Source organism: Priapulus caudatus, unplaced genomic scaffold (assembly GCF_000485595.1).
Source record: "Priapulus caudatus unplaced genomic scaffold, Priapulus_caudatus-5.0.1 Scaffold91, whole genome shotgun sequence".
Lineage (NCBI taxonomy): Eukaryota > Metazoa > Priapulida > Priapulimorpha > Priapulimorphida > Priapulidae > Priapulus > Priapulus caudatus.
In genome coordinates this window covers 173,930-186,742 of record NW_014577152.1, presented here as the reverse complement: position 1 = coordinate 186,742, position 12,813 = coordinate 173,930, and the positions used below count along the sequence as shown (strand labels likewise).

At 40.7% G+C, this 12,813-nt stretch overlaps 1 long non-coding RNA gene across 1 annotated transcript; it reads right to left on the bottom strand.

Annotated features, from left to right (window-relative positions):
* Window positions 1–6,044: 6,044 nt before the first annotated feature.
* LOC106804894 lies at window positions 6,045–12,527 on the bottom strand. Its single transcript, XR_001393375.1, has 3 exons — window positions 12,396–12,527; window positions 6,691–6,693; window positions 6,045–6,056 (listed from the first exon to the last, which is right to left on the bottom strand). It is a non-coding gene; the product is annotated as an uncharacterized LOC106804894 (long non-coding RNA).
* Window positions 12,528–12,813: the final 286 nt, after the last annotated feature.

Sequence of the window (12,813 nt, the reverse complement as noted above, 5' to 3'; positions counted from 1 at the left end):
TTATTCTGCGCGATTTGGTAGAGGAAAACGAGCAGTGAAAGCATGTTGAATGGTTTTCATAAACATTCCACTTGGGGAGAGTACGTACGTACGTACGTGCGCCACGAACAGACTGTTGATATTGAAAATAAAATGACTACTGCTAGAAGTAGAAGAAACCTACGCAACGGCGGGACGGGAGAGTCACGAGCGGTCAACGGGGTCTGTACCATTCGCACCACATGCGTTTTAGAATAAATAATGTTGCCAGATATAGTTTGTAATGTAAAGTTCGTGTTGCGCGACAAACTAGACTAGCGTCGCGTGTTAGTGCATGTATTGTGGTGCGTTCCATATATACATGTTATATATCCATTCTAAAATAATTTGTGTTGCCTCGCGTCATCCCGAACGAATAACCTGGAGTGTTAGCCCGTATTGCGTTATTGGCAACACATGCATTACCGCAGAACCCGTATAGTAACGAAATGTTTGATCCGAACTGACACCGAGGCTTTATAGTACATTCGTGAAAAGTGGTTGTAGGTAAATAAGACGGGAATAGCGAGATAACGACCTATACTGGATCTGATATTACCGAGCGATCTTAGCTAGGCTGCACATTGCATGATCAGTAAGTTGAGTTAAGGGTGTGCTGGTGTTGGATAGACGCATAAGCCTTTCTGATGGCGTTGCAGCATCTTTGACGGTATTGCGCCTATGTATGTCAGTTGTACAACATTTGCAACACGCGGAGATATAGCGCTGTAAGAACGAGACTAGGCAAGCGACACGATTCATAGATGCGCTAGTAAGGCATGCTATGGCAAATTGAGCACCTATGGCAAACAGCACCTCCTGGGTGTTTGTGTGATCTATTGTAAAATATTTTATTTTAGTCTTTTTTAAGTGTAGCGGTCTACAGCGGAGGTAACGCATTGTATTTTGTTCGTCTCGACGATTCTGCCAGCCCGGATATACGCTCTGCGAAGCTTGCGAATCGCGCCCACGCTCGTTGGCCGCCTTTTTCATCCAATTCGCCTGTCCTCTGATATTAGAACATTCCACGGTTATGGTTCAAATCGGCCTGTAATTTCGAGTCAATTGAGGAGTTGTGGCGCTTGCAGGAATGCTTTCGCGCTATTGGCAGTAGGGCGAGAATAAATTGCAAATTACTCGTATATTGGCTAACTTGTTGGTTGTTGTAGCGCAGTTACGTTTCGATTGTAGAAAAGCCGATTTTGATTTATTTAATTTAACGCCCCTAAGTTTATTCTCGATTTTGTACATATGGCGTCCCATGATGGCGCGGACGAGGTCTCTGTTGCGCAGGGATTTATTCCAGAGAATTTTCAGCACCAAGCGCCCGCGGGTGGAGAGTTTTGCACACGCTCGACTAACTATAATTTAGTGGTAGCGAAAGATACTTGGCCGAAATTAACGTCCCGTACCTATGCAGTCTATCTGGATCGTGACGTCCCAGTCTAAATTCTCGCAGCATCTTTAGGACACGGCCAGGCCTGATCTGATTGATGCGTTGTTTACAGTGAGAATTCGCACTAAGACGTTATGCTGGAAATGCACCAGCCTATGTCTGTTATAACCCCGACATGCTGTGGTGTTTCCGATCATGAGTCATACTACAAACCATGTATATATAGCCAGAGCAGAGTCCACCCCCCCTCCCCCCCCCCCTTATCATATCATCGCCCTCATGCATAGACCGTAGAGCTACAGCGTAGAGCACATTCTTCCTTCGAATTCATATACATACCCATGGATGTTTCATCCATCGATATATGATGGCAGGCCGTAGTGTACTGCGTGCAAGTGTAAAGTTCTTCATGTGAGGAGTCCAAAGGACGAAAGATTTCTTTGCATAGGTGAGCGAACGTTCCAATAGTCTCGTAATAGTCTCGTAATAGTAATAGTAATAGTAGTCGTTACAATAGTTTCACGTAAGTGTCTACTACATTCAATGTTCACGTCTTTCTACATGCTCACAAAGAAAATAACGTTCATACCGCACACATGTGTAAGCGTTGTATTGTTTGTTAGACGCAATAATAGTCATTAGTATACTGCCGCTATAGTGCGAAACCGTTCAGTTTTACACTGCCTGCAATATGCAATAAGCGACACGTGATCGTATAACATGCTGTTCATTACAGTCTCTTGTGTGTCCTTTATCTCATGTGTGTCGTTTGACGTCACGGTTCACTACATGAAATGCTGATGTGTTTATGCATGTTGACAAACAAAGCAACGTTCATAGGCCAAACATTTGTAAGTGTTGTACTTATATTGTTGCTTACAGCAAATCTACTACTCATTAGTATAGTCCCGCTATTGCTACAGCGTTCGCTTTTACAGTCGCTGCAATATGCTGAGGTTGTAGTCTAGAGGAATTGCTTCGAGTTCGGATAGTAAGATCCCAAGCGATATGCAATATCGCATTTGATATGTGCGCGAATTCTATTGTTCGCAGAAATAGCAATTCCCATTACATTGATCACTTTACGTTCAAACCATTGTGTTCATTTCTCGTACGTGCATCAATAAGGCCTAGGGCTTTTCATATTTAACACATAATTCGCGAAATTCGTTAGCCTTATGGAATTCAGCGTTCAACGCGCACACGTTGTCCCAATTCACCGCCAATAACCGCAACACGCCACAACCATTGTCCGCGCAATATCAAAATTCATGAAGACAGCAACTAGCGTCTTTCCCATTTTAATTTATTTAAATCTTCACCTTTCCTGGAAAAGAATGCCAGTCCATTATTTACCTTTCGCACAACTTCCCTTCCTCTACTTTTAGCAGTGTATATATATGCAATTATACGTATACATTATATATAGGAAGGTCTTATTTACCCGACCGTCGTGTACCGAGTGATGAAAAATCGCATTGCGTGCACGACTGTCGGGTACCGAGTGATGAAAATCGCATTGCGCGCACGACCGTCGGGTACCGAGTGATGGAAATGTCGTTGCGCGCACGACCGTCGGTTACCGAGTGATGATAAAAGGTGCTGCGCACCCGACCGTCGTGCGCGCAGTGAAGAAATTGATGTCTTCTTTACCCGACCGTCGTGCGCTGAGCTGAGAGAATTAAAGTAGTTCTTTACCGACCGTCGTGCGCGCACTGAAGAAATTAAGTCTTGTTTACCCGACCGTCGTGCGCGCACTGAACAAATTCAGTCTTGTTTACCCGACCGTCGTGCGCGCAGTGAAGAAATTAAGTCTTGTTTACCCGACCGTCGTGCGCGCAGTGAAGAAATTAAGTCTTGTTTACCCGACCGTCGTGCGCGCACTGAAGAAATTAAGTCTTGTGCACCCGACCGTCGTCCAATATTAATTGATGCGTGGGAATGAACTGAACGAAACGTGTATTGTAATAGGATAAAAGACCTACAAAAACATTGTTTAGGGTTACATCCTTGAATAAAATAGGGTAGGTAGGTAGGGAGATAATTTCATTTTGCCAAATAATGTTATTGCTCTTGTTAATTTGATTTTAAGTCTTAATTTGAAGTCTTCATTACCATCTCAGGCATGCATCTGTCAGTTACACTATTGACTAACCTTGTTCGATAGTATTTATTACTATTAATTCCTCTTTCTTAGTACTAAAAATGAAACTTTTCTTTAGTCTTGGCTCTTGCTAAAAGTCTGTTTTAAAATTATTTAATATTATATTAATATATTATATATTTATTATATATTCACTACTAAAATGAATGCCTTAATGCCTTAATGCGTTAATGAATTGTTATATTGCGCGGAGCATGCTTGTCGCGTATTGGCGCTTATTGGCGGTTAATGAGCACAACATCTGCGCGTTTCGCGCTAAATCCATGGAATTTAAAGTTCGGCGAGGAATATATTTCGCTGACATATGCGATTTTATATAGCATATTGCTTGCCATGTTACTATCCAAAGTTAAACGAATTGGTCTAGAGTCTGTAAAGTGTAAGGAAAGCATATTGCAGTGACTGTGAAAGCGAACGGTTTAGCACTAGCGCGACTATACTCATTACTAATATTTGCTGTAACAAAGAATAGAGCGCTTACACATGTGTCGGCCCTTGAAGGTGACATGATATGCAGGACGGACAACACAGTATAATGAAGACGATGTTATGCTATTACCTGTCCCTGCGCTTGTACTAATGGTACGGAATGAGAGAATGCAGTTATGTGCAGATGTGAATAGATGATTTCATGAACTTAACACTTGTATATAAGATTAGGACATATATATATATAATGTATACGTATAATTGCATATATATACACTGCTAAAAGTAGAGGAAGGGAAGTTGTGCACTACCACTAGCGCAGAAATGCCAATTGCCATGAGTCAGTTTAATATATTATATATTTATTTAATATAATATATATTTATATTTAAATATTTAGCGCGAAACGCGCAGATGTTGTGCTCATTAACCGCCAATAAGCGCCAATACGCGACAAGCATGCTCCGCGCAATATAACAATTCATGAACGCATTAAGGCATTAAGGCATTCATTTTAGTAGTGAAGATATATTAAATTATACCTCTATATCACATATATGTGTATATATTTCATAAATGTCCTATATCATTGTGAAGGTCATGAAAGCATCTATTCAGATATGCACATAACTGCATTTCTCTAATTGCCTAGCATTAGTCACAAACCACGGACAGGTCATAGCATAACATGGTCTTCATTATACTGTTTTGTCCGTTCTCGATATCGTCTGTCGGCTTTCACGTAACTGTGTACTACATAACATTCTTAGCTATTTCTGCATGTTCACAAGGAAAAGAACTTTCACACGCCACACATGTCTAAGCGCTATATTCTTGGTTACAGCACATAATAGTAATTGCCATAGTCGCCGTAGTGGTAAAGCGTTCGCTTTCACAGTCGCTGCAATATGCTTTCCTTATAGTGTACACCAATTCCTTTCACTTTGCATAGTCACATGCCAAGCAATATGGTATATAGAATTTGATATGTCAGCGAAATCGATTATTCGCCGAAATTGAACTTGCCATTAGTGAGTTTAGCTTTAAAGCATTATCTGGATTTCGGCTACGTGCATCAATAACGGCTACGGCTTGTCATATTTCAAACGTCAGTGCCCAAATTCCGTACGCTTATGCAATTCAGCCGGAAACGCGCAGATCTTCTGCGAATTTACCCGCAATAAGCGCCAATAAGCCACAACAATTCTCCCTGCACAATCTCACAATTCATGAAGGCAGTAACTACGAACTGTTTACATGCTTTCTTTCAATATTACGCTTTCCTCGACATAAATGCGACTGTGTTCTTTACGTTTCCCACCACTTGTGTTCGTGTCATTTCAGCAGTGAATATATATCACGTTCTATATATCTCATATATATGTATAGGAATGTTCTATGTAATTGTCAAGGTCATGACATAATCTATTCAGATATGCACATAAGTTACTTTGTGAAATCCCCTAGCATTACTAACGAAGCAGGGAAAGGTCATAGCATAACATGCTGTTCATTATACTGTGTTGTGCGTCGTCGATGTCATCTGTGTCGTTTGACGTTACTTGCCTTCGTGTAATTTCAGCGGTCCATATATATGACATTCTATATATGTCATATATATATGTCTAGACTATATCAATGTTATATGAAATCCATATTAGGCGTACATATATATATGATCTATTCAGATATCCACATCACTGCATTTGTGAAATTCCGTAGGATTAGTAAGGAAGCAGGGACACGTGATAGCATAACATCGTGTTCATTACACTGTGTTCTCTGTCGTTCATCTCATGTGTGTCCTTGCACGTCAATGTGTACTACATAAAATACGAAGGTCTTTATCGATGTTCACAAACAAAAGAAGCTTCGTAAGCGACACATTCGTCAGCCTTCTATTGTTTGTTATGGCAAATAATTCTCTTTACTATAGTGCGTCTATTGCTAAAGCGTTTCGTTTTACAGTGCCTGCAATATCCTTACGTTCTATAGTGTAGACGAATTGCTTTAACTTTCGATAGTAACATGACAAGCAATATGTAATATCTCATTTCATATGTCAGCGAACGGCTACCGCTTTCCATATTTCACAAAGAATTTCCCAAATTCCCTACGCTTATGCAATTCAGCGCGAAACATTCATGAAGGCAGCAACTAGCGCTTCTTTACGTTATTCATTTAAATCTTAAGCTTTCCTGCAAATGAATGCCACTGTATTCTTTACGTTTCGCACAAGTTCCCTTCGTCTACTTTTAGCACTAGATATATATATGGAATTATACCTATATCTCATATAGATGTCGATAAATGTTCCATATCATTGTGAAGGTCATGAAATGATGTATTCACATATGCACATAACTCCATTTCTGTCATTGCCTAGCATTACTAAGGAAGCAGGGACAGAAAATGAATGCATGGGAAGGACAGCATAATTCCCGCAATTCCGTAGGTGGAATTCCTAGGCGGAATTCCGTAATCGATATGATACATATATATGATCTATTCAGATATGCACATCACTGCATTTGGCAAATTCCCTAGGATTTCTAAGGAAGCAGGGACACGTGGTAGCATAACGTCGCCTTCATGACACTGTCTTGTCTGTCCTTCATGTCATGTGTGTCGTTCGACGTCAATGTCTACTACATAAAATGCTCACATCTTTATCCATGTTCACAAACTAAACAAGGTTCATACGGCAGACATTTGTAAGCCTTGTATTGTTTCTTACAGCAAATAATAGTCTTCAGTATCGTGCCGCTATTCCTAAACCCTTGGCTTTTCCAGTGGCTGCAATATGCTTACGTTGTAGTGTACAGGAATTGGTTTTACTTTTGATAGTAACATGACAAGCAAGATGTCATATTGAATTACATATGTCAGCGAACGGCTAGCGCTTTCGATATTTCACAAATAATTCCCCAATTTCGGTACGCTTATGCAATTCATCGGGAAACGCGCAGATGTTTTGCGAATTAACTCCCAATAAGCGCCCATAACGCACAACAATTCTCCACGCACTATCGCAATTCATGAAGCCACTAACTACCAATTTCGTACATGATTTGCTCAAATATCACGCTTCCCTGCACATAAATCGTACTGTATTCTTTAGGTTTCCCACAACTTCCCTTCGTGTAATTATAGCAGTAAAGATATATGCCGTTATATATATCTATTCCATATATATGAATGTTATATGTCATTGTCAACGTCATGAAATCATCGATTCAAAAATGCAGAGAAGTGACTTTGTCTAATCCCCTAGGATTAGTAACGAAGCAGGGACAGGTCATAGCATAACATGGTCTTCATTATACTGTGTTCTGCGTCGTCCATGTCATGTGTGTCGTTTGACGTGACTTCCCTTCGTCTAATTTCACCGGTTCATATATATGACATGATATATCTCTCATATATAACTATATCTATGTTATATGTCATACATATTATCATGTCTAAATATATATGATGTCTTCACATATGCACATCACTGCATTTATTCAATTCCGTAGGATTACTAAGGAAGCAGGGACAGGTCATGGCATAACATCGTGTTCATTGTACTGTCTTCAATACTTCATACGCCAGACATTTGTAAGCCTTGTATTGTTTGTTACAGCCAATAATAGTCCTTGTATTGTTTGTTACAGCCTTGTATTGTTTGTTACAGCCAATAATACAGCCAATTACAGCCAATAATAGACTTTCGATAGTAAAATGTCAAGGAATATGCACTACAGAATTTCAGATGTCAGCGAATTCTATTGTTCGATTGCACAAATGCCAATTCCCATTAGTCAGTTGAGGTTGAAAGCATTGTGTTCATTTGTAGTACGTGCATGAATAAGGGCTACGGCAGGCTTATAACGGCTATAAGGGATAAGGGCTACGGCGGGGCTACGGCTATAAGGGCTACGGCTATAAGGGATAAGGGATAAGGGCTAAGCGCAATAAGGGCTACGGCAGGCTTGTAGTACGTGCATGAATAAGTGCTACGGCAGGCTTAAGGGCTACGGCAGGCTTATTCGGTAGGCTTATGCAATTCAGCGGCAAAAGCGGACATGTTCTGCGAAATAACCCGCAATGACCGCATCGTTTCGATAGTAACATCCCAGCCAATATGGAATATCGCATTTAATATGTGCGCGAATTCTATTATTCGCATACATGTAAATAGCCATTAGTCAGTTCACGTTCAAACCATTGTGGTGATTTGTCGTACGTGCATTAATAACGGCTAGGGCTTTCCATATTTAACACATAATTCGCCAAATTCTTTACGCGTATGCAATTGACCGTCAAAGGCGCACACGTTCTGCGAATTAACCCGCAATAACCGCCAATACGCCACAAGAATTGTCCGCGCAATATCACAATTCATGAAGGCAGCAACTAGCGTTTTTGACGTGATTCCTTCAAATGTTAAGCTTTCCTAGAAATGAATGCCAGTGTATTGTTTACGTTTCGCACAAGTTGCGTTCTTGTACTTTCAGCAGTATCATGTATCCTTTTAGTACATCATGTATTCAGATATGGACATAACTGCAATTCTGTCATTTCCTAGCATTACTAAGGAAGCAGGGACAGCAAATGAATGCATGCAAAGGACAGCATACTTCGCGGAATTGCGTAGGCTCATGCAATTCAGCGGGAAACGCGCACACGTTCTGCGAATGAACCCCGCAATACGCGCCAATAGGCGACAACCATTCTTTCCGCAATATCACAATTCATGAAGGCAGTCATTAGCCATTTTTGAGGTCATTCCTTAACATCTCAAGGTTTCCTCCAAATGAATGCCAGTGCATTCTTTACATTTCGCACAAGTTCCGTTGCTGTCGTTTCAGCAGTCAATAGATATTTAATGAAACGTATATCTGATATATATGTTCCGAAATGTCATATATAATTGTCGACGTCATCAAATGATGTATTCAGATATGCACATAACTCCATTTCTCTCATTCCGTACTATTAGTCACGAAGCGGGGGCAGGTGATAGCATATGATGGTCTACATGTAATTCTCTTTTGCCAGATTTCCCAGAAATGAACAACGGCGGAAACAGTGGAGTACAGCTCTGCGCATCGAACATTTACAGCTTCGTGATCGTTCAATGCTTTGCAGCAAGCATTTCACGGACGATTCTTTCGACCGAACTGGCCAGGCAGTGAGGTTGAGGGCTGGAGCTGTTCCAACTGCTTTCCAGTCTCATGACCATTTCCAGGTATAAATATACACAGTCTAGTAGCATATAGTATAGTATAGTCACAGTCTAGTCTACTGTACTCTAGTGTACTCTAGTGTGAATTGGTATCGTAAACTCTCTTCAATTCTCAACTTCAATCGTCAAGATATGGTCGAGAAATCAAAAACCACAAATCAACAATGCTTGTCATTCGCAGCTTCTGTATGACTAAGATGTGCGTTTCACTTCTGTGCTTATAGCATGTTGACAGTGCAGGAACGCATGCGCATATGCGTCGTTCCAATGAACTTCGACATTTGGCGACACAAGACGAGTTGCCATTGCCTGTGTGTATCATGCCAGCAACATCAATGGCTAAGCGAAGGAAGCTTCAACACCACTGGTATTGTTGCTTTAACTTTTTCTGAACGACTATGCACTATGACGGACGCGAGTTTTCACTTTCGGCGCGTACATACAGCTTCTATTGCCTTTCATTTCCCTTCTACAATTCGTACTGTCCAATTCGTAATTGACAAGAAATGCTGCAGTGCAATCAACACTATTGAATTGAAGCTCACAACGCCAAAGTCCTAGGTCATGTGTCGTTCTGCATGAAACATCGACTGTTTGACACTACAGAACAACTGACATAACTTTACACTTCTTGTCATAGTATATGCATTTGAATGAAGTGGGGTAAGTCGTCATTGATAAGCGCTGAACATTAGCATTTTCTCACTGCCGTACATGTCTGATGTGATAGCAACGACAGTGATTTCCCATATGTAAGTTGTCATTACAATTGAAGATACCGAACTGTACAGTGTCGGCGAATGTCATTCGGAAATCCTTCTTTCCACAAATCGTCTGTCTATTTCGTCTTTGCTACGTATCATATGGCATTTCTTAAAAATACTCATCACGTGTAATCAACATTAAGTCTCATAACTTCAGGTATTTCTCAATGCGCTCGTCATCTGTCATAGCAATACAGCGACGTGCACTCCATTTCAATCGTAACACTCACTCATGTCAATATATTGAGCACAGTAACATCCAGTCATTGCACATTCAATGTTATTATTCGACGTTTCGTGTGTAAACATAATCTGTCATGACTTCAGTGTTTACATCTTGTTTTAGTGTGTGTGATAAAGACTGTCTTCCACAAGTCACGACTCCTGAGCCGCTGCGTGATGATGACGTAACAGGAACGCTGCAGAAGTCCTATACAGTCCTATAGTCCTATGCGTTCCATTCCGTTCGCATTCTCCCCCGGGTTACTTCAACTTGGCAGATACACGCATATGAAAGCGTTACAGCATTACTTCATTGCTTCATTGCATCATTGTCAAGGTCATGAAATCATCTATTCAGATATTGAGATCAGTTTCTTTGTGAAATGCCCTAGCATTAGTAAGGAAGCACACACACGTGATAGCATAACATCGTCTTCATTGTACTGTGTTGTCCGTCGTCGATGTCATGTATGTCGTTTCACGTGACTTGCGTTGCTGGAATTTGCGCGCTCAATATATATTACATTATAGATATATCTGATATGTATCTATATCCATGTTATATATAATGCCCTAGCTATCCATGCTATTATATATAATGCCGTAGGATTAGTAAGGAAGCAGGGACCAATTGCTAGACCAAAGCTAGACCAATTGCCTTGACTTTCGATAGTAACATGGCAAGGAATATGGAATATGGAATTCCATATGTCAGGGAATTGTATTGTTCGCAGAAATCGAAATTACCCTTACTCTCGCCAAAATGGCCGAAGCAGAACATTCCCGCTTTATGCACATCAATATCTATAAAAGTGTCAACACCGTCTACTTCTAGTTCTACACTCTGATGTATACGCTCTATTATCAATTTCATTTCATTATGCGTCAGCGGCTTCATATAACGAGCGCCAGCTGCAGCGAAACCATAAGCTTCGTTGTATAATATAAGAATACATAGAAATGTATTACAGCTCATTTGCCGTTAGCTCCTTTCACGTAACTCTGTAACACATAACATTGTCAGGTGTTCCTGCATGTTGACAAACCAAACAACGTTGATACGCCACACATATGTGTAAGCCTTCTATTCTTTGTTACAGCAAGAAATAATGCTGTATATTTCGGTTTTTGGTATATACTATATATGGGTTATTACTGTATATATCATATATGTATGGGTATATCAACCTGATATATCATTGTCACGCTAACGAAATCATCTACTCAGATATGGACATAACTTCATTTGTCATTCATTTGTATTTCATTGAAGTCACACTCATTTCTACATGTCATTCTCTTTTACCAGATTTCCCAAAAATGAAGAACGGCGCAAAGAGTGGAGTAGAGCTCTGCGCATTGAACATTTCGAGCTTCAATTATACACATATATAACATAGTACTATATATGTATTTCTATATATAGATAACTATATATATGTATATATATACACAGCTAATATACACCTACAGTGTACAACGCACAAAGTGGCAAATAGTGGTATTTCACGGCAATATTGTTGTACTGAACGCATTGAACATTTCGAGCTTCGTGATTCCTCAGTGCTTTGCAGCAAGCATTTCACGGACAATTGTTTCGACCGAACTGGCCAGGCAGTGAGGCTGACGGCTGGAGCTGTTCCAACTGCTTTTCAGTCTGATGACCATTTGCAGGTAAAAATACACACAGACAATAACATCGGTCGAACCACCATGCTGCTGTATTCGCAAGCTCATGCCAATCCCCTCACAGTGTATATACGCAATACCGTTTTGTTCGACTGAGGCCTATGGGGCCTTGTTGTACTGAGGCCTGTGGGAGGCTTCATTACGCTGCAATATCTCCGCCTAGGAGTATCGTACAGACAAGCGGTTGAATATATGCTGAATGTAAATGTTCACAGTCAAGCAATTTCGCAGAAAGCATGTCGGAGCGCCTGAAATAAAAACCAACATCCAGCCACCTTACCCCCCCCCCCACCGGAAAACCCCCCACACATTTCTGCTCACTGCGTATAGCATCAGCGCGGCACTTCAGAAAAGTAAGGGCTCAGAGATATTTTTAAGGGCTAGTCCATTTTACACGTGACTAGTCCTGCTGGCTAGTCAACATTTTAGGTTAGTTTGCATTAGTCACTTGACGGTAGTCAGTCAGTCAGTGAGTCAGACATTTGCGTGTGCAAATATAATAAAATTGCCAAACCTCAACTTCAAACAGTCACAGTACCTCACACAATAAAATCACTCCAACCACCATGCTGCTCTATTCGCAAGCTCATGGCAATCCCCTCACAGTGTATATACGCAATAGGTTTTTGTTCGACTTTCTGTTTACGTTCGTCAAACGGTTACTTAACTTAGTTTACGTTTGAGCTGACCTCAGGGTTAAACACTACAATCCCTCCCCTTTTGAAACGAAGATTATTTCAATTTCAATTAACGGTTGCTAAATATCCAATTTCGAACTGACATTTACTTCTACGGAGTTTTAATCACCCTGGTTCATATAGAGTACCGAAGTGTTACGTGACGTTGGCAAGACAACGCACGGGCTGGTTCTACACAAGCCACTGGCTCCATAACGTGA